This window comes from Lepidothrix coronata, unplaced genomic scaffold (assembly GCF_001604755.1).
Source record: "Lepidothrix coronata isolate B3197 unplaced genomic scaffold, Lepidothrix_coronata-1.0 Scaffold17, whole genome shotgun sequence".
In the NCBI taxonomy this organism is placed as follows: Eukaryota; Metazoa; Chordata; class Aves; order Passeriformes; family Pipridae; genus Lepidothrix; species Lepidothrix coronata.
The window spans coordinates 6,722,159-6,743,069 of NW_016690197.1; the positions used below are offsets into that span (position 1 = coordinate 6,722,159).

General features: G+C 37.9%; 2 long non-coding RNA genes across 2 annotated transcripts in view; one reads left to right on the forward strand and one right to left on the reverse strand.

Annotated features, from left to right (window-relative positions):
• The window catches only part of LOC108493477, a 92,712-nt gene that overhangs the window by 10,745 nt on the left and 61,056 nt on the right, over positions 1-20,911 (reverse strand). The window contains exon 3 of the long non-coding RNA XR_001873482.1: positions 325-508. This is a non-coding gene — a long non-coding RNA (uncharacterized LOC108493477). The remainder of the gene's footprint in view (positions 1-324; positions 509-20,911) is intronic.
• LOC108493478 lies at positions 4,759-9,910 on the forward strand. Its single transcript, XR_001873483.1, has 3 exons — positions 4,759-4,856; positions 5,455-5,560; positions 9,784-9,910. It is a non-coding gene; the product is annotated as an uncharacterized LOC108493478 (long non-coding RNA).

Consider the following 20,911-nt stretch of genomic DNA (forward strand, 5'->3'; position numbering starts at 1 on the left):
ACTCCTGACAGCTGATTTTCCTTTTGGCCATTTGGTATGTAAAGTATAGTAAGTTTATGCACCTATGCGATGAAAAATTGGTTCTTTCTTTATGATCCACATAATTTCTTCAAATCACCTTTTCATAAGTAATCTACATTGCCGCTGTTGGGTCACATAGATGAAACCCCTAACTTTGTAGCTGACACCTTCATTTTCATCCCAACTGACGGTAGAGCTTCTAATTTAGAGAGACAGAAGTATGTTATGCATAGTAACAAGAGGAGCGGTACCAGATCAGAACTTAAATCTAAGGAACTGAGAAAACATTTTTTTTATACTCACTGTATATAAACACACAAAATACATGTAGCTCACGAGCGACCGAAAGTAGCCTCTCTCATTTTCCCATTTGCAAGCTTAACAGTGATATAAGCATGGACTTCAACATACAGTCTTTCAGGTTTAATCTTCTCACACTGAGAGAAATCCAGACTGAAGAGTAAAGAAAATACATCCTTTGTTAAACCTGTATTATAAAAACATAAAACAATAAAAAAGTTTATTGCACTCTTGACTTTAAAGTCTCCTTTCAAAGTTTTCTTTCTCCTACAATATAGTCAGAGATAAATCATGCAAGCACAGGGATCCTTTCAGTTAATTTAAGGCTCAGTAAAGATAACACAGGATAGAAAAAACTCAGGTTTTTGTAGTGTTAGCCAACTTTTGCAATAAGGTGAATTACTTTTGATTTTTTATTTTAGAAAAGGCCTACCTGTGCTCCTTGGTTTTTTCCTTTTTTTTTCCCCTTCATTCTGAATGCCAGAGGAAAAAAAACCAGTTTATTATTGAATCTTCATACACAAAGAAGATTATGAAAGCACATGCATGGTGACCCATTTCTGAGCTGTTGACAGTGGAGCTGGCAAACTCTGGAAACACTTTTTTAGTACCGCTTGGATTTTGAAAGGGTCTTGAATACAAAAACTGATTGGCTTCAATGGATTAGCAATAGCTATCTTAAAAACACTTTTGAGCTTATATGGACATTCCCTAGCTCTTCATTTTAACGTGAAATTCTACTCTGAAAAACAACCATCAAAGCCACGCCTTTGTCATCAAACAAGTTTTATTTATGTGTGTGATGCATGCTCCTCTTAGCAGCTCAGTTAACTTTTGGTTTTATATAATACTCAGAGGGAACTTGAGCGTTCGGGCTCTGCATTCTTAACTGAATCCCAGCGGGAAGATCAGATAGCATCTGGCCTTTATGAATCAACATAGGGTTGCTGCTGGGAAGGAAAGGGTAGTGCTTTGTTCCCGTTTGCTTTTGAACAATCATAGCATACCTAGTGACCAGAATCAGTTCCTCCTGTCCTCCCCTGCAGCAGGTAATGCACTTTTCAGTCTTTGACCCAGTCTAGTGAACTAGGCAAACACAAAAGCCTTGGTTCATTAAGAGACATCTCAACTCTTGGGAGTCCCTGGGAAACAGTGTCCAAGCCACCAGTGTTAATTCATCGTGAAGTTCCTGGAGTAGTACATCTCCTCCATACCCCTTCCCATCCCCTGTCATAGAGATGTTCCACTTCTGTGGGGCCATCTAGCCTATGACTCAACCACAACCAGCTCAGTCTGACTTGCAGATGTTAGGGTATTCAACTTTGGTTGGGATATAAGTCCTTCTCTTGTAAATGGAAAATATTTTGACTAAAAGCTGTCAAATTACAGCAAGTAGTGAAGTCCACAAGGCTTTTTTCAATGTCATTTTGTAGAGGGAAAGAAAAAAGCCTTTAAGGAGAGCATATAAGTCATGGGATTGGGTTTCCAGAGGGCTTTTTGGGATCCTTTTAGACCAAGAGTTTTCTAACATGGTCAGAGCAAGGGCTGTGTGAAACTCAGTAATTTTGACTGTCATGCTATTTTTCAGTTCCAGCTTTCATCACTTTGTGCCTTTTGGGTCTAGCTTTGCCTCCACTTAAGTGGTTGTCAATGTAGAATAAATCACATGAAGACTACTTAGGGCCATGCTCTTCGCCCAGCCCACATAATAGAGGAAGGAACTAAATCCTCAGAAATAAAGGGATATACTCTCCTACTCAGTATGGCTATTGAAATCCTGGAGAACTAACTGTTACACTGAAGACGAGAAATAATTGTTTTCTCTAACATGCACTCGATTCAAATTTGAGAGGAATCACAGCCCTCTGCTGCTTTTTTAGAAAATCAGGAAAAAATCTGCTGTGTCTTTTGAGCACAATGCATGAATAGAAGAGAGCAATAAAGAATGTATTGCACAATGCATGAGTAGCTGCAGTACAAATTAATATATTGTGATGGGTTTAGGAGGCAGAGGGGTGTCCAGAGCTGGACCTGGAACAGTCAAGCTAGTGATTCATGGCTTTCAGTAGTGAGGCCAATGATTCTTGAATTCCAGCCTTTGCAACCATGCCTTGCCATTCATTCTTTTTCAGATGCAAAATATTGCAGACATTCTTTCTCTAAGGGAAATATGCTAAAGGAAACTGGGACTAGCTAACAAACTGGAAACTTAAGCACTCCTTTACATTTTAGGACAGGAGATAATTTGATCGGGGTCTTGTACATTTTTAAAGAAAAAAAAAATGGCCTGAATCTGACTTACTCTTGCATAGGAAGCTCATGTAAGTGTGAAGACTCTAGAGAGGAGCTGGCTTCATAGTAGGAAAAGCTTTTTTTGTTACTATTAGCAGCCTGAGGTGTGCTGATCATTTTATTCCTGGTATTTTGCCATCTCTTAACAAGCATTGCCACAAAATGACTCATGAGAAGGGGTTTTTGAATGGAGTTCAGTCATTTTGGCACAGATTGCAACTCTGATCATAGGGAAACCATTTACTTTTCCAATTACGTGGTCAAGGCACAACTGTAAGTACTGTAGAGTTTTCTCTTCCCATGTTAACCTATCAGGACCAGCCAACTAATAAACAGAAGAAAGTGAGTGTTTGGTGAACTTTATAGTCAGAAACTGTACACAAAAGTCTTCAGGCCATCAATTTCTCTTCATTATTTGTGTGTTGCTCTTGAAGACTCTTCTTGGAATCAGTTTTCAGAAATGTATTTCAACAGCATACTACAGATATAAATATTGTAATTCCTCTTTTTTGATAGTTAGCTTTAGAAGCAACTGACCTGTCAGCTCCTACCCTTCATCTGGTAAGGGTTTAAATCAACTCTCTAGTGGAAAACAATCTGATGTAAAGTTGAGCTAGACCTTTGCTAAACAAATCTTATTAAAACAGAAACCTTAAACAAACGCAAGGCTTTGTCACCTACACACTTGTTCTGCATATATAATCCACACAATGGTTTGTTGACCATAAACTCTTTGCCCCTGTGGGAACCAAGAGTGATCTCCTTCACACTTCTTAACTTCAAAATATTGCTTTCGTCCCCTCTTTCCCCCTTCATTCCTCTCTTCCTCTGATCACAGAAATCCTCTCAGTAACTGTAACTCAACACTGGAAAACATTTCAGCATTTCACAGATCCTCACATCCGTTGCTGTTTACAGGACAGTATCCCACAGCCAGGCAGTACTGGGCTGATCCCTGAGTCATTGAAGTCAGAGATTCTGTCACAGACAATAATAAACAAATTTTGTGGGATATTTTGTATTACATCCAGGTGTATTTTTTTGTTAAAGGTATTTTTCACTTAATCTAAATAACAGGACATCAGTATCCAATGGGTATATTCTTTCTAACTTTGCTCAGCATAAAAAGCTTTTTCATTTACTATACTTTTGGTTCAAGTGCACAAAATGAACTGGGGCAATTAAAAACAGGCAAATAATGTACCTGATGATTTACCATATTTTATTTACATTATTATATAGCTATTTGATGTGATATTGTCTGCTCCCGTCACTCTCTGCAACGTGTTTGATGATTCAGGGAATAAATAAAACCCAGGGTTAGCAAATAAATGAGAGTAGAATTGGCAGCACACCAAGTCTGCTTTATTTGACTGAGAGAGAGATGTGTTACATGGCCTGTTTGTTTAAATTACACTCAGAGCTGAGATACACCAGGTGTTGTAGTTCATGGAACAGAGCCCTTAAAATGTTTGCAAAAACCAGATTTCTGTTTACTGGTTTGCCAGAATACAAAACCAGAAGGTTTACACTGAGAAGTTTAAAGAACAGGACTCTGTGCTACCATTTTGCTATTATTTTTATTAATTAAAGTTATAGAAATGTCTCATATATAGTGACTATCCAATCTCTGTGTCTGTCTCTACATTAGAATATGTAGTATACAAAATTATGTAAAATTATTCTAATGACTTATCTTAATGACTCTGAAATACCATAAGACATTCTGAAACATCATAATACAAATCAAGCTGTGCTATCTTTATTCAGCTAAACTCCCCTTAAGTTCAGTAAATGGGAGCTAGGTCTGAGAGATTTAATTTTTTAGAGTTTTTCCCCCCACTGCCTGTTCCATCAGAGACAGCCAGATAGAGTGGGTTAAAATCAAGGAGATCCTGAGCTGTTCTTTCAGGATGGGCATGGAAGTAGTGTCACAAAGAGACCTTAGTAATAAACTATACTTAAAAATTGTTCATTTTCCTTAGGACCATACTAAGGATGCATTCAGGTATTCACAGCAGAGGTGGCTGAGCCTCTAGCTTTGTGCTGCTCTCCACAGCATCCCACAAAGCAAGCAGAGTGGGCACATGAGTGATCCTCACCCACTTCATTGGAAAGTCAGCCAAGGCAGTTCAACGTACCATAGAAGACTGTTAGAAGTAATCCACTCGATTTTGCAGTGCTGTGGGGCCAATAACCTTTGGCAAGGGAAGAGGTTAAACCAGAAGCAGTTTTGTCTTAAGGTAGGAAAGCAGTTTCTGCAGTGAACATCAGACCACAGCCTGAATCAAGTTCAAAATTTGAACAGAGAGAGAGAGATGGGGGGAAGAAAAAAGGGGGAAGGGAGGAAGAGGACAAGGAGGAGAGGAGGAGAGAGAAGCAGAGAGAGAGAGTACTCATTCCCCCTTTAACTCTATGATCTCTTACCAGCACTCTGAGCAAAACATATCTATCAACAAAATAAAGGCTAATGCGTGTGAGGCTTCTTTAAGTCTCACCCAGTCATTTATTTGTTTTAGAGATTTTCTTCCCCACCTTGAATAGAAAAAGATTACTTTTTAAAAACCAACTGCAGCAGCAGTGACATGAGTTATCTTCCAACAAAAGTATATTGTTTCAGATTCAGTTATCTCTGAGACTGCCTTTTTTCTGTATCTTTTAGTGGTTATAACTTACAACTGCCTGGAGTGCTTTTATTGTCCGATTCAAACATCCTGATGGACAAAACATTCCTACTGACTCTCTCTGGAACCCTCTCTCTTGAAGCCTGCCAAAGCTTGAGTTTCAGCATGCACAGAACATACTGCAAGTAAAGTCTGCTTAATCTCACTTTGCATTTAGCAAGAAGATATTCGGATAGTCCCAGAGAAATGCTGAGATTTGCGTTGATCTAATGAAGAAGATAATAATGCCATGCTTACATGGAATCATGTACTTCTGTATGCTGGTAAGTGTGGCCGAGTTAGGACAAATAAAGAAAGAAGATCCCTAGGATAAATTCATAATTCCAGCAAAGTTGGAGGTAAAACTCCAACTGACTGTAGTGGGACCAGCATTTTGCCTCTGCTTTTTTGGTTCTGTAGTTTATCCATTAATATATGTGTATGTGATCAGTTCCCAGTCTGTGGAAGAGACAGAGATTACTGCTGTACGAAGAAATACACACAAAGAAAAACACACTTTCTTCAAAAGTTTCTTGACAAGAAAGTCAAGAATCCCCTCACTTTCCCATTAGTACGAGCACAAATATCAGAACACAGGATGAATTATATGTATAAAAACCAACTACTTATCTCACTGCTGAAGTTTTTTAAAACCAATTTTAATGGTCTTGTGAGCAAAACAGATTCGATAGGTCTGATCTGCCAATACATTACTCCATTTGTATGTCAGTACAACTCCATTGATTTTTGTGCTATTATGGCTGTGTAAAAATGAAATAACACAGTGTTGAATCAAACCTATTCAAAGACTGATTGATGGTCCTGTTCAGAAATCAGATAAATTAAGAAAAGCAAAATGTGTTGAGAGGAGATGATGTTCCAGATATGCTGTAGTGGGAGAAAGGATCACACACTACAAAAAAAGGTGGTTTCTATGATAGAACACATTTCACAGTGGAGAAATGATGTGAAATGTCAGGACGATATATGGTTTGTTTAAAAACCTCATCACTGTCTAAAAATAGCCTCTCACTTATGTTTTCCCTCTTCGAGAACTATACTGATCCCCAATTCTGCATCTCTATTTCTTCACAGAATAAAGTTTGCTAAGTATGGGTTGCAGAGACAGGAAGATTTGTAGCTTTGGGACTTGGGACAAAATCTAATTTTAGTAGGCTCTGTGTTTCTGCTTATAGTGGTGAGGCAGAATATCAAATGAGCTGTTTAACCACATTAACACGTTTGCACTGGTTACAATGTTCATTTTCATATTTCTTTAAATAACCGGCTTTCACCCTAACATGAAAGCAAGCCTTATTCCATTAAGCCCTCAGTTCACCCAAGTTACTCAAAAATGGGACCTCAGTATATTATGAAGTTTAGTTCCTATTAGTCAGCTGCTTGGTTAGGGTAATTTAAACCAAAACAAGAGCATTGCTTTTCTCTAAATAGATGTTGCAGGCCACAATATGTTGTGGGTTTGAACTGTGTTATATCACTTTAGGACATAGGTCTCAAATGTGAGAAAAACGTGTGTGATAAAATAAGACCAACATTGGTTTTGACCTAGTTTGAACAAAGGTGCAGAAAAATCAATGAGCCTCAGAGCAGCCTAAATGCTTTGTTAGCCTTTTACTACAACATTACATATTACATGCAAATAATGGCACAAATTTAAAGTTACTATTCATGTCAAGTGATTTCTTTGAATCTATATTTTATATTTTACAGATCTTGAACAGTAACATTTTTCTTTTTAGTGCAAAGTTGCTCAAGGTTCACTGGAGACTCTTTTAAATTGCTGCTTTCAGAGAAATAACAATGTAAAATGACATTATGATGTATAGCACCCTTCTGAAGACTTGAACCAGTGCAGCAGCAAGTCACTAAAACCTCTGGGAATGAAACAATCTCCAGGGCACTATTGTCCAATTGTCCTAACTAGATCATTTTTAATTAGTTGCAATTAATTTCACTTGACAGCACACTGAAATATCAAATTAGAAAGCACAGAAAAACACACTGGAATTTGGAAATTATCATTGTTGGATAGCTTCTCTATTACAGAAGAGAACTGGATCTGATTATTGCCTTCCTTAATCTATATAATTTTCATTAATTTGTTTCTACAATAAAGATAAGACATGAAATGATGTTGCTAAAGTAGTGACACAGCTTTAGCATTTAGCCAGCTGACATGCATCAGGCTAACAAGTAGTCCATAGGCATTTTCTATTGAAGAAATCAGTATCTATCAATTCTAACAGTTGCCTGTGCTATGGCTAAAATGGTTTAGGATTGTGGATACAACAGGGTACAAATTATCTACATTTTTGTCCCATCCTGTCCCAATCCTGCAGGGAACTCAAAAGACCCAAGCTGAGGCACAATCCTTATCAGTAGATTTCTAGAGAAACTGAGATTTACCCTTCTGTGGAGATATGTTAGAAATCCCGCATTTGTCAGTGCTAGAGGAATCCAATCCGAGGGATTGTGCTATCAAGACATGAAACATGGCTACCCAAGAATCCAGGCAATGGTACCCTTGCAGCAGTCAGGTTATCCCTGACTGCCCTGGAATAAGCAACCTGTAGCAAATTCAGCACGGCTTCGGGGTGAGGAACTGCTGGATCTTCTTTCTGATCAGTGCAGTCAGAGCACTAGAGAGTTCACACAGAGGTCTGCTGTATCCTAAGGCTAGAAGAAATGTATACCAGAGAAGTGGCTGTCTTTCCTTCCATGTCCCCTTAGCACCGTCAGTTGGCACCAATTTGCCTTAGAGATATAGATAGAAGTGCTATAGATCATACGTATCACAGCACAGATAAGCCACTGAATTAGAATACTGAATTATGCTGTTAAGTGTTTTGATTTTGTAGATATTGTCAGGCCATATCTATGACAAATTATAATGCTACATCATCTAATCTCGACACTATTAGAAGAAAAATATGTCTAAGAGGTCAAATGGGGCCAAATTTTCAGTAAAGTTACTTTAATGACAAGATATACCTCTACAATTCCAAGTGCAAACTAAACCTTCTCAAGTGAACTTAATAAGAACGAAAGAAGCTAAATCATCATCCGTAGGAACTGAAATCCTAGACTGACAACACAATAGACAGGGGAAGACACAGTGCTCACTGTTCTGTGTGCCAGTGCCCTTCTATCACAGCCAAAAGGGGAAAAGTCTTCCAAGGAGCTTGTGTGGGCCCGTTCAGTCCTTACTAATTACACTGAACTTGCCTGAAGGAGAATAGGTAGTACCGTGAGGTATTTGTTCCCTTCTCTGCCAGCTCCTCTGCACATGAACTAAAATGTCTAACTTGCTTCACAAACCAGTTTCCAGATGACAGCTAGTTATATAGTCAAAAGAATTACATGCAACAGATGTAGTGTAACTTGGTCTTTGTGCAGTTTCCTCTCTTACAAATACAATATTATTCCATCTCTCTGTGATCATTTTGCAATTTCACATATTTTTACTCATCAGATTTTCACAATTTGGAAATTTGATCATGAAGACAATTGAGTTAGGGGTATTGGGAGCTGTCTGAAATAATAATACATTTCTGAGCATCTTGTGATAACTGGGTCAATCAGACATATTTTTTCAGGAAAATACAGCTGGAGGAGCAGTTACAGTTTCATCACCATTTACCAAAAAATGCCAACTAGGAATCTGTATAATTCTCAGAAAGAAACTTGTATTCCCTCAAACAAGGTCTCTTTTATTGAATCACGTTTGTATACCAAGAAATTGTTTAGTTAGTCTTACGAAATCAAGTGTCATGGGTTTACTCGTTCTTTTCTCCCGGAGCTGAAGATGGTTAGTTTCCCCCAGAGCTAAGCCCAAACCACCACATCAAGAAACCTACTAATTATCACATTGTTTCATGTTGGCAAATATGATAGCTAAAAATACAAAAATATTTCCATGAAGATCAAGGTCTTATTATATCCCGCATCTATCCAAAACACTTTACTTTCTCCACTGAAAATGTCTATATTTGTTTGTGTCACAAGGCCAAAAAGTTTTGAATGATTGAATAAAAGTTAGGTCGTGCACTTTTACATTTTTTTTTCAAAGCAACTTGATCATTCAGTCTTATTTAGAGCCACCAAAGATCAAGTTCATTTTATTGCAGCATCCTGATTCTCCACCTGCAATCAGAGATCCACTAGGCCAGCTGCAGTGAGCATTCTCCTGGGACCTTACACTAGGAATGGACCAGACTTAAAAATGATGCAGTAAAAATCAAAAGCACAAATGAAGCCTCAGTACAAAAGTCCCATAAAAAGCCAGGGTTTGATCTAGAATAAAATTCTGGTATTTTGGTATCCTGTCTAGGAGTCCTCATTACCAGACAAATTGATCTTTAATGAGGAAGTAGACAGAATTGGACTGGGCTCCTTTTTACAGCACAACCTATATAATTTCTGCTGTGTCAAAGCGTCAGAAGTGATTTAATTTCTTTCTTTCTTTCTTTTTTTTAATTATTTCAAGGTCCTTTTTCCTTAGAGGGACAGAATCTTCCCGTGGCTGAGAACCAGTGCAAACTGCCATAGGACTGAGGACCATCTTATACATTCACAGCAAGACAGAGGGGAAACCCCCCCACAGAATTATTTCTTTTTAGTAATGTACATGTTTTTCTTAGTACACACTAAATTGCCCCAAATTACCGATGTTGGTAGAAAAGATAAGTTAACCTGCCTGTACTTCAGCATGCTGGCTAGTGCACGGGTTTATTTTTCTGTATTTTCTTTTTTTTTCTCCATCTTTTTATTTACTTGGCTTAATTAACAAGATTCAAAATAATAGCATGACCTTTGACACTGTTCCATGATTTACTATATTCAAGAGCATCTATTTTTGTTTGTATAATATCACAGCATAAATGGTGTCATCTTCTAACAGAGTGTGACAGGAGCTTAATTCCTGGTGTCTATGAATCAGGTCAGGAGCTCTGTCGATGACAGTGAGTTAGAGATTTACAGTAGACCAGACAAACTATAAAAACCTATGGTAGGGATTATGAGTTATCAAGATGTGCTGAGCTGGCACAAGCTGCTAAGTCTGCGGTCAGCATTATCCAGAGGGAAGCTACGGTGCCACAGCTGCACAGCACTCTATTACTACCAGTTAGCATCAGAGCCAGTATCAGCAATGCAAAGACTTTAAAAAGGTTTGAAGGCAGGAGGATAAAGAAGGGAAATCGGGAGGAAAATGCATGACAAACAGTAACATCTCCAGGACTGGCAACTCGTAAATCCAAAGGTTGCTAGCAAACAAACTGTACGTTCAGCACTTTAACAAAACCACTCAAGGAAATAACATCAACATCAAATTGAAAGCTTTCTATTCCCTTGTTCTGGCAGGAAGCGCGAGGAAAGCAATAACCGCGGGAGGCTGCAGTTTTTCATGCAGTGGATTCTTTGTTCACTGCACATATCATCAACTGATTATTTGCAATGGAGGAGTGGGCCAGGTAGGAAAAGGGCTTCCTGTTCTGTCATGCTTTTCCTTGAACTCCAGTAATTCCTTTCTTGATTTGCAATATATATATAAACACATTACTTATGGCTCTAGCTCAAAATTGACTAGATATCCAAAACAAGAGTCAGTTCAAGAACTGAGATACATTGAACAATGATTTGCTGTGCTTCCAGCAGTTCTCAGTCTTCCTCATGGCAATATGGAGGGCCTTAAAAAGGTCTTATATGTTCAAGATATTTCACTTTTAATTTAGGTTTCACTTTTCATCTAGATGTTTTAGAAAATCATGGCCACTCTGACAACTTTTAGGTTTCCCTGATTGCTCTCTTCTGCACAGATTTTAGAATAGAATGAGAAATTTCAATGGCCTGTGCAGGAAAGTTGATAATACTGAAAGAGGTACAGAAAGTCAGGAGAACATACTGGGTTTGCCAGATGAAAATATCATACTTCTTTAGAACAGAGAGAACATTTGCCCTGTCGGCAGTCATCATCAGGAACATCCCCCCATCCACACAAATTCCATTTTATCTCCATTGAGGTTGGTCCAACTTGCCTTTTAGCCTACCAAGTGATCTGGTTCTACAAGAAAGAAAGAGATTAAACCTTCCGGTGTGATTGGAAAGACAGCTGAGTGCCATCTGCACATTAATAAGTGCACTTATGGTCTCAAATGTTCTCACATACATATCAAATAAACGAGCTGCACAGAACGCCACTCTGTAGAGTTTCCTATAACAAAGCGCCTACTAAAAAAAATCCTCCCATAACAGTCTTTAAGATTTATTGGAAGGAAAAGAATTGACTCAGCAAAGATCAACCATATTATTCCAATCAGATACCTAGGCAAGCCAAGAACATCTTGTAATTAATTGTACAAAAAGCAGTTGAAAGATACAACTATTATGCATTTTGGTTTGAAATGAACAAAGTATACATGGCTTCCTGAAATAATTAAATTAACTGCATGCACTTGTGCCTTGCAGCAAAATCCCTTCTTCAATTTCTGAGTTTGATTTCTGTCAGATTTACCACAAGATTGATATGAGGCAGCTGTACCAGCTGTACCACTGCAGAAGATGAATTTTTGACTGTATATTCTGATGACCTGCTAAAGGTAACCCATGCCTTATCCTTCTATAGAAAAGTGCTGAAAACTTGGTTAATAAACCACTGCCTTTTTTACATCCACAATAGGTAACTACTATCTTTCTCTCTTAAGAAAAAGGTAACTGATAGGTATCTCCAAATTATGTATGTAAGAATTAAAAAAAACACCCAACAACTTTGATATATATATATATCTCATAAAAACACTCCCACCTTCTCAGAATCAGCCCATTAAATTTTAATATTATGATCTGCAAAGCACACAGAAAGTTACCTACCACATGGAAAAGTGAGCTAACTGCACGTCTGTAAGCAAGATGCACGCTGACCTGCCAGCAGTGATTCCAGTATCCAGAAATTTATTGGTAGAAGGCAGTCATATAGCAAATGGTTTTATTTATCCCCTTCCAAATTTTTCAACATGTAGGAGCTCCTTGAACTTAAAATAGCTACTAAACTAAAGGCTATGTCAAACATGGGCACTCGACAAACAGATTTTTTTCCCCCCAGTTTAAACAGTGATGCTACTATGAACATACTGGTCCGTGGCCAAGTCAGCACTTGCACTGAAAAGCAAGGTTAGTGATCACAGATGATCACTACTGGCTATGAACAGATAACAGGTTACTATTTTTAGACTGAGTGATGCCATAAGAACTGTAGTACTTTCCTTGAGAAAGCCGAAGCAGAAGAAGTTTAGTAAGTCATATTTCTGTTAGAATTTCCTGTTTTCAAGCTCCAAATGAATGTTGGACAGATGTTTTCTCATGCAAAACAAGTCCTCATTCTAGGATACAATGAATCCTGTAATATGAATGTGATTTTTAAAAAATTTAATTAACTGATTGATGTTGGTGACATAGAAGGTATTATACTACATGACAGAAAAGCGGACTAACTCATCAACAGCACAATGAATATATGACACTTCAGATGCCAAAAATGGCAGTATGTAAATGAAATAAAATGATTTTTCATGAAACAAAAGATTTTTTAAAACCATACTTACCAAAGTCATTGCAGTTGATATAGCTGAAGGAAGAGATCTTAAATCCATGTGGCACCACATGGGTGGGAAAGTGGAAGCAAGTGGATTTTAAGACCAGGCACTTCAAAACTGACTAAGAAATAGCAGTAGGCTCAATATAGGAGATGTAAGAATTTAATTTGAAGGCTTTACTATGCCATCCTTGCAAATCATATTAGACCCTAAAATTATAATGGACATACTGTTTTTCAGCCTTGGGATATGGGTGTAACAGGATCATGAAGTGCAGGCTTTAAGAGCAGCCACTCAGTTTGGTTTCTGCTCACTGTGCAATGTATAACCTGCATCCCACATCCCCTTCATACCTTTTGTGCCTGAAGAGCCACAGAGGCTATGCAGCACTGATGTATCCTTCTAACCAGAGCACAAACAATAAGAATGATTTTTGTGCAGCTGCTGTGGGCTTGGAATGGCAGATGGAAGACCAAGGAGATTGAATTGTGGAAGGAGCAAGGGTATAAAGGTATAACCAAGAGGTTAGCATCATAGGGGCAGAGGAATTTATTCCTACAATTAACTAAGGCTAATACTGGGTCTCATCTCTTCCTCTGTCAGCAGCTGTCTGTGAAACTCTTAGATGAAGTTTGTGTCTAATTCCTTTCTAATGACTAACAGAGAGAGGTCAGTAGTTCTTCTTTGGCAACCACTTGGTAATTTAAATGCTAGGAGTCTGTACATGGATCTAATAATCTAAAATCCTTTGCAGATAAGCAAGCAGTTATGCTCTAAGTATTGCTTGTTTTAAATCTGGAACAATAAAGTAATATTTTAATAGTTCTGTGTGTCAATCAAGATTTAGGTAACAAGAACCAAACTAGCCACACAGCCTTATTTTGGTTCCTTTCTCCTGTACACCATGAAGCATCCTATTTATTCTATAAAATTACTGAACCACTCACAGCACAGATTGGATGCTGTGTCCAGGTCAGTGCAGTCAATGAACCTGGTGTGTGACAAGATTCTTACTTCATCTCTTCCACTAGTTAAATGTGAAAAAAAGCAGTTATGGCTAACACCACTGAATGCCACTGCTAAGATTTGGAACTTATCTTTCTTCAGTCAAAGAATTTTTTTATGATGCTTAACAAGCCACTTTAAGACTTTAGAGTGATCAACATGAAACACTGGCCAGTTCAGACTGTATTTGGTATTGACTGGTTTCACTTTGAACTTTAGATCCTTTTTGTAAAAAGCTAAAGACTGAGGGAAATCAAAGCTGTAGATGTCTCAAGATGGGCATCTTGGAAAATCCTAAAAAAAAAAAAATTAAAAAAATTAGAAAGGTGAAAAAGATAACTCAGTGACAGTTTTGAAGTAGTCTGGGGCCCTACAGTGAATTTTACAGTAAATGTAAAATTGTAAGAGGTAAACAAATATCTTTTTTATTATATCTTTGGATTCAACAAGAATCCAAAGGAAATAACAGTAAAGACTAACCACAACATTTATGGTTGTTGAGGGAGAAGGTCATTTTAGATGCTCTGTTTCCTGGTTTAGAAAAACATCTCCTTGCAAGATCACATCTAGAGAAGTATACAGAAGTCCTAAGGAGGTAGGAGCTACCAAGGAACCTTCTGTATTCTGTTCTGGCACTTGTTGATTCAAGATCTTAAGCTGGTTTAGTAGTAGTCACTTAATGATTAAACTTGGTCTTGCAAAGATATTCCACTGTTTGTTGAAGGTATCTGTGCAAGGTGAGAGTGGAATCAAGGTTGACAGTGATAATGTGTGTTACCCAGCAAGCTTCTCATGGGGCAGATGTTTGGTGATTCTGAGCTGCAGCATCCCAATGAGATATGGCAAGCTCACACAAACAGCAGCTACATCTGGCTGCCAAGATGGGAAAGGTTTGCAGAGAGGAGCAGAACAGGCTTGGCCTCTGTGTTTTGGGCTCTACAGTTAGGCATTGCTAATCTAACTGCACACCAGCAGAATTTCTGACCTGCCTGTCAGCCAAAGGGGAAACAGAAACACAGGCAGAAGCTGGTGTAAATAGACTTGCCAAGAGAGACGGGAGGAGAAATATGAGATCAGCCTACTTTGTACCTGGAAGTGGTATACCTTTATACTTCCCTACAATAGTTCTCTGGCAGGCAGAGACAGTTCAGCAGCTTCCAAGCACAAAGACACCAGACCCTGAGTTCAGAACTCAAGCTGAGGAAATGCAGGTTTAACTAGAACTTAAATGAGAGATGTAAATCACAAATTCAACCAGGCAGAAGTAGCAGCACTTGCAATTTGCCTAAAATTGGCTTTGAAATAAATGTCTTATGGTACTGCACAGACCCACACACCAGCGCTGGTAGAGGTTTTTCTAAGACTGCTGTCCAACTCCCTTGTGATTATTACAGGTGATCTGTAAAGACATTCCTTTAAAACTGCTAATCTAAATAAATTCACTGATATCTATACCTACTGCTAATGCTTAATGTTTCATAATCATATATCCAATACATATGATGTACACAAACAGCAACATAAGGCCTGCCATGTAGTTAGAGAAGTATCAAAACTTTTTGCTTCAAAATAAGTGTGGGAAAAAATGACAATCTGGATTATTTCCTTGTCATCTCATTTGCAGGACGAGTGTTAGGCACACTGTATTTGCTACAATTTGCAGGGCTGTACTTTACTTATAGAGACATTTTCCATCTGCCATTCAACAAACATCAATTTCTCACTCTTTTTTTATAATCTATTTATCAAAAGATACTGTAGAGTCTTATTTTCCTCTCTGTATTGCTATATTCCCTATGCACTGGGATTTTTAAAACAGACTGTGCTTTCTCTTGCAATATGAGATACAAAAAGAAAAAGATATTCACTTTGGCTCATCTGCTATGTCAATCACAACTACTTGCAAAGGATTGCTTTATGACCACTACTTTAGTGGTTTTGAAAGCTTTATAAAATTTTTATGCTATATAAGCATGCTTTTGGATAGCCTGTCAGTCAATATTCTAGAGCTTTGAAAGGGTTTTAATATAGTACATACTGATTATATATCTAGAGCTTTACATTATATAATTACAAACAGCTTTGCTTCAAATGGATACAGGCTTCCTTCACCCCAGAAGCACAGCCAACTCCAGTTGGAAATACCAGCAGATAGTTTTCAATTGGAAAGGACATTACAAAACCATTTCAGTCAAAATATGAAATTGCAGCAGGAGAAAAATCCTCTGTTGAAACCATTTGGAAAATCCAAGTGGGCACAGTGCTACATCTCCAGACTGGAACACACACAGTCTTGTCAAAATACTCAGCTGGTGTAAGTCACTGTCACTCCACTGCTTTCAAAATAGCAATGTTGATTCACATCAGATGGTGAATCGGCCAGCTCTTTCTCAGCTTAGGATAATTAGAAGGTTGATACCTCCAGCAGCACCGACAGCCCCCTCTACTACTGGGGCACAGGCTCAGGGAGAGGCACAAGGCTCCTCCTTCAGTTTTCTTCCTGATGTCTGTCATCCAAATATCGATTCACTGCTCAATTCATGAAGTCTGACAAGACTGTAAATTTTGCTGATATGACAGAGTGGTTTAATTGCATCAAGCGTTTGGGTTTTTTGTTGGGTTTTGTTTGTTTGTTGGTTTGGTTTGTTTTATTTTTTAATAAACTACACAAAGAGTAGTGGTACATTGTCTAGAAAAAGTTTAAAATCTCATAATTGTCACTTAAGGTTAAAGGTACAACTTCTTCCTCTTCTTTCTAAAGAGGAGGAGGTAGGCAAAAAATTCAATAGTTTTATCAGAGGCAAGCAAAATTTATTATACGAGAAGACCCTGAGAGGCTTGGAATTGTAGATGGTATTGATATATGCCTTCCAGGAGCTTAACTAAAATGTTATTTTGTATCTGCCATAAAACATAAGAAAATATTGATGGCTTTTTTTAAACTTCATGTCAGCAGGGTATAATCAGAAAAGGAGAGGATGAAATAAAACACAGAAGATCTTTCTTCCTTGCTGAAGGGAACCTGCATACCTTTATTTTTAGAGCTGAAATCTAATGTAATGCTTATTTGGTTAACTGGGCTTCAGCTTGTGGTTTAGTTTAAACATTTTTTGCTTGCTTTAGTCTTACAGGGATTGTCTGTGGGACTGTAATGCCTTTTGAAGGGACAAATTGGTGAGCACAACTATTAGCTGGGTGACATCAAAGAGCATTAATCTTTTGTTCTATAGCAAGGCCAAGACCACATTAGTGCATTTCACCCAGTCATTATTAAGACTGTAGCCCAAGGGTGTAATAAATGTTTTATGGCATGCAAACCAAGGTAATGGAATGCAAATTCCATAATACATCCATACATTTATTTTCTAATAGAGTAAAGGATGACGTATTTCATCTAAGAAGAGCTCCTGAATGACAGCACAAGTTCAGAAATTCAGAACTGAAGATAAATATAGCCCTTACTTGGTTTGGGACAGCTATTTCTATGAGACAAGAGGGAAGAGAAGTCTGCCCTGTAAGAAATTACCTAGTAAAAAAGCTTTAGGAGCAAACATTTTCATCTTGTTCTTTAAGGTAAATCTCTTTCTGGGAAGGTAGATGTGGTTATCTTACATTTTTATTTCTAATTACATTCCCCTCTTTGAATACTAATGGATTATTTTGCTTACGTTTGCCTTAGAAATATATGGGAACATTAATGCATGAGATTTTAAAGGTATCAGGGCAGCCATTTTCCCAGCACAACTTAAGTTATGCTTTATTATATTGTATCGAGAATCTGAGGGATTAAGAATTCTTCCTGAGGTACAACACTTTAAGTAACCTAAATAAAAATATAAATATATGTCAGTGTTCTTGCTACTTCAACCTGTCAAACTACACTGCCAAGGTTCCAGGAGCCACAGTGCGGGTTGACTGGATTAGTGTGTGAAGCCTCTGTAAGCCATTTTATCTGCCCCTAAGAAATGTTTTCATTTCATTCTTACCTTATTTCCTGATGATGCACAGTGGTTTTGATCCCACCTAATAGAAAGCTTCATGTTCATTCATTGCTGTGTTTCTCAGATAGAAATACAGTAATTGAAAGAGTAAATTGTATTACAGAGTGTAGCCCAAGTACACACTCAGGACTGATAAGTAAGTTCTAAGACTATAAAAAGCCTCATAACTAACTAAGGAGAATGGACAGGGAGAGGTTCTCCGTGACAGCTGCACACTAAAGTCTGGATCTTGCACAGACAGAATGTATGACAGGAAACAAATCTGTTTGAATTCTGTTCTTAAAATCCTTATTCTCCAGGGTAATATCTTCCTCATGTCATTCATAAGGCAAAAGGTTTGTCTTTGTGGAGTAAAAGTTAATGACAAGGACATCAAAGTGTTCTAGGCCCTCCTCACAAAATTTTTCACTGAAGCAAGTTGTCTCAATGACCCTGCATCATCTGCAGGATTTGGTTCCGAGTCACATTCCTGGCTGAAAGCATTTAGAGTCTGATTCAAAACATACAGGAACTATTGGAAAGATTCCCACTGACTCCACTGGTCCTTGGATCAGGCCTTTTATAGAAATACAATATTTAATACATCCCTACTTGTGTTTTCTATCTTTGAGTGAAAGTTTATAAAGAGAATAACTCAAAGGGACAAGTTCATCCCCACCATCACCGGAGTTACCCATAGCTGCACCTTGGAGCCTCACTCTGTATATGGAAGCACTCCCTTAATGTGTCAGTGCTCCTGATAGCTAGGGCATGCAAGCACTACTTCTGTGGTGACTGAGGATTTCCAGGTGAGAGGAAACTTTCTGCCAAAGAGAAAGAGAACATCAGTTTAAACAGATCCTTGAGTAACACTGGTAGGGACTGAGAAAGCACAATCAGTTCCTGCTGCTGTTGGCAGAATCTCACTGAGGTGGCAGTGCCCCTTAGTTAGGCCCAGAAGTTCTATTAGGGAGTGATGAAAACAAAGGCAGGCAAAACCATACAGAAAATATTCTGAACAAAACAGACCACTGCACTTGATTTCAATAGAACAACAAAAGAAAAACCTGCTGTTCACACGCACAGTCTGGGGTGTTGCTGAAATACGATTCCTTTAGCACACTAGGCAGTTAGACCTTTACTCTGCAGCAGAGAAGGAAGCCAAAATGAGGAAGAAAAGGCATAAGCTGTGGTACATATCTCTTAACTCATAGAGACAAATATGCCCCCAGAAGAAGACATGCAGTTGTTCTTAACTTTGGGAAGTGCAAGAAAGAAAGATTTCTTTGCACAGAGATTTAATATACCAGACCCACTAGTTGCCAGCTATGATAACAACCTCTGAAATAGCCCAGTATTAATTTGATGTTTCTTTAAAATGTTAATAAATGTTAAAGCCCAATCAGATTATGTCTGTGCGCTATCTCCTAGGGAAAAACCTCAGGCTATGAGATTACCTAGAATACCTGACTGAGGTCCTTGCTTACTGTGCTCTCAGGATTCAGGGACCCTCTTGCAGGCTAGGATTAAAGTATGATGGGTCTTACAGCACTGCACCGTGGAACTTTCATCGAGCATCGGGGCTACAGACAATTTTTATCTGTGGTGTCCTCTATGACTTGGCATGCCTAACTCCTCCTTATACTTTACTCATAAGAATTATAAAATTATGCAGACTAACAACCTAATATTCTAAGCTTAAAAATATTGATATAGATGCTGTAGTTTATGTAACTGAGCAACTTCTTTGGCTTTATTTTCCCTGAGAACAGGATCAGAATCTTCAGGCTTAGACACATTTATCAGTATTAGTAATCTAGGTTTGGCTAGTAAATTAAATAACTTCAGTAACAAAAAAGCTAAAAGCTGTAATGAATAAACCCCTAAAAAATAAAAATCAATATTCACCTGGCATTTAATATCCAAATTGAACAATTAAAAAAGTCTTTGCCATGATGTAAGCACTCACTACTGCAACATAGGATTTATTGAATATCTGATAAGGAGTGAGAACCTTTGAAGGCAGCTGTTAGAAAGCACTTAAATTTACTGCTCACTTTTGCAAGATTTTTTGAAATAATTGCTGTAAAACATGATGCTAACTGAGCAGTTATAAACCTGTCAACCATATAAATTAACTAAGAGGTGGGATCTCATTGGTATATCAATGGAAAATGTTTGGGTTATTTACTCTTTCGAACATACTGTTTTGCTTAAAAAATATGAAGCAGATTGAGATAAATTGCATTGCACTAATTGTTTGGACTTGCAAGAAAAAAGGTGGGGGGAAGCTTGGACAATATTGGAAAAAAGCAAGAAGCCCACTTCCAGCTTACCCTGTTGGGTTTTTTTTCCCAATGAGAAATTCAAATGTGACCAACTCAAGAAGTCCCTCAGTTTATCTGTATTTTACCAGGGAATTTTGTGTGCAAACACTGACTATATTAATCATTACTTCATCTGCTCATTCCAATGACAGTCAGCATTAACCTCTGCTAAGTGATAGGTTAAACTTGCAGTTTTCTAAGTGCCGAAACTAAAATGAAGTTCACTTGTCTGTGTGCTCCCATCCCGCCCCTTTATTCTGGGAATGAGAGCTCTTTCATTTTCTATTTCCTTATGAATGATTAAGGTGAACTTGTTCAAATTAATGCTTAATTATTAAGCAGATATTAAAGAGCTTAAAAGGAAAATACACAGAAGTTTATGCATTTCTCAAGATGGCAAGAGGCTTATTTCATCTTATGCTTGAAAGCTATAGAGGTTTATTAACTTCTCTATGTCATTAGGGCAAACAATTCCAGTTTGAGTCTAGATTATTTTCTTTTACTGCTAGTGTGGATTTTAGAAAAAAAGGCAGGATAGTTATGAACAGTCTAGAACACAATTGCCTAAAAGTCACACAAATGTGTGCATACAGGTTAATCTCAAACTGTTACTGCAAGAACTAGGTTAAGGTTTGAAAAATCAGCTGTGAATTTGGGTGTTCCTCTCTGAAGGAAGAGCAACTTGACAGTTTCTGCTTTAAGATGACTCCAGT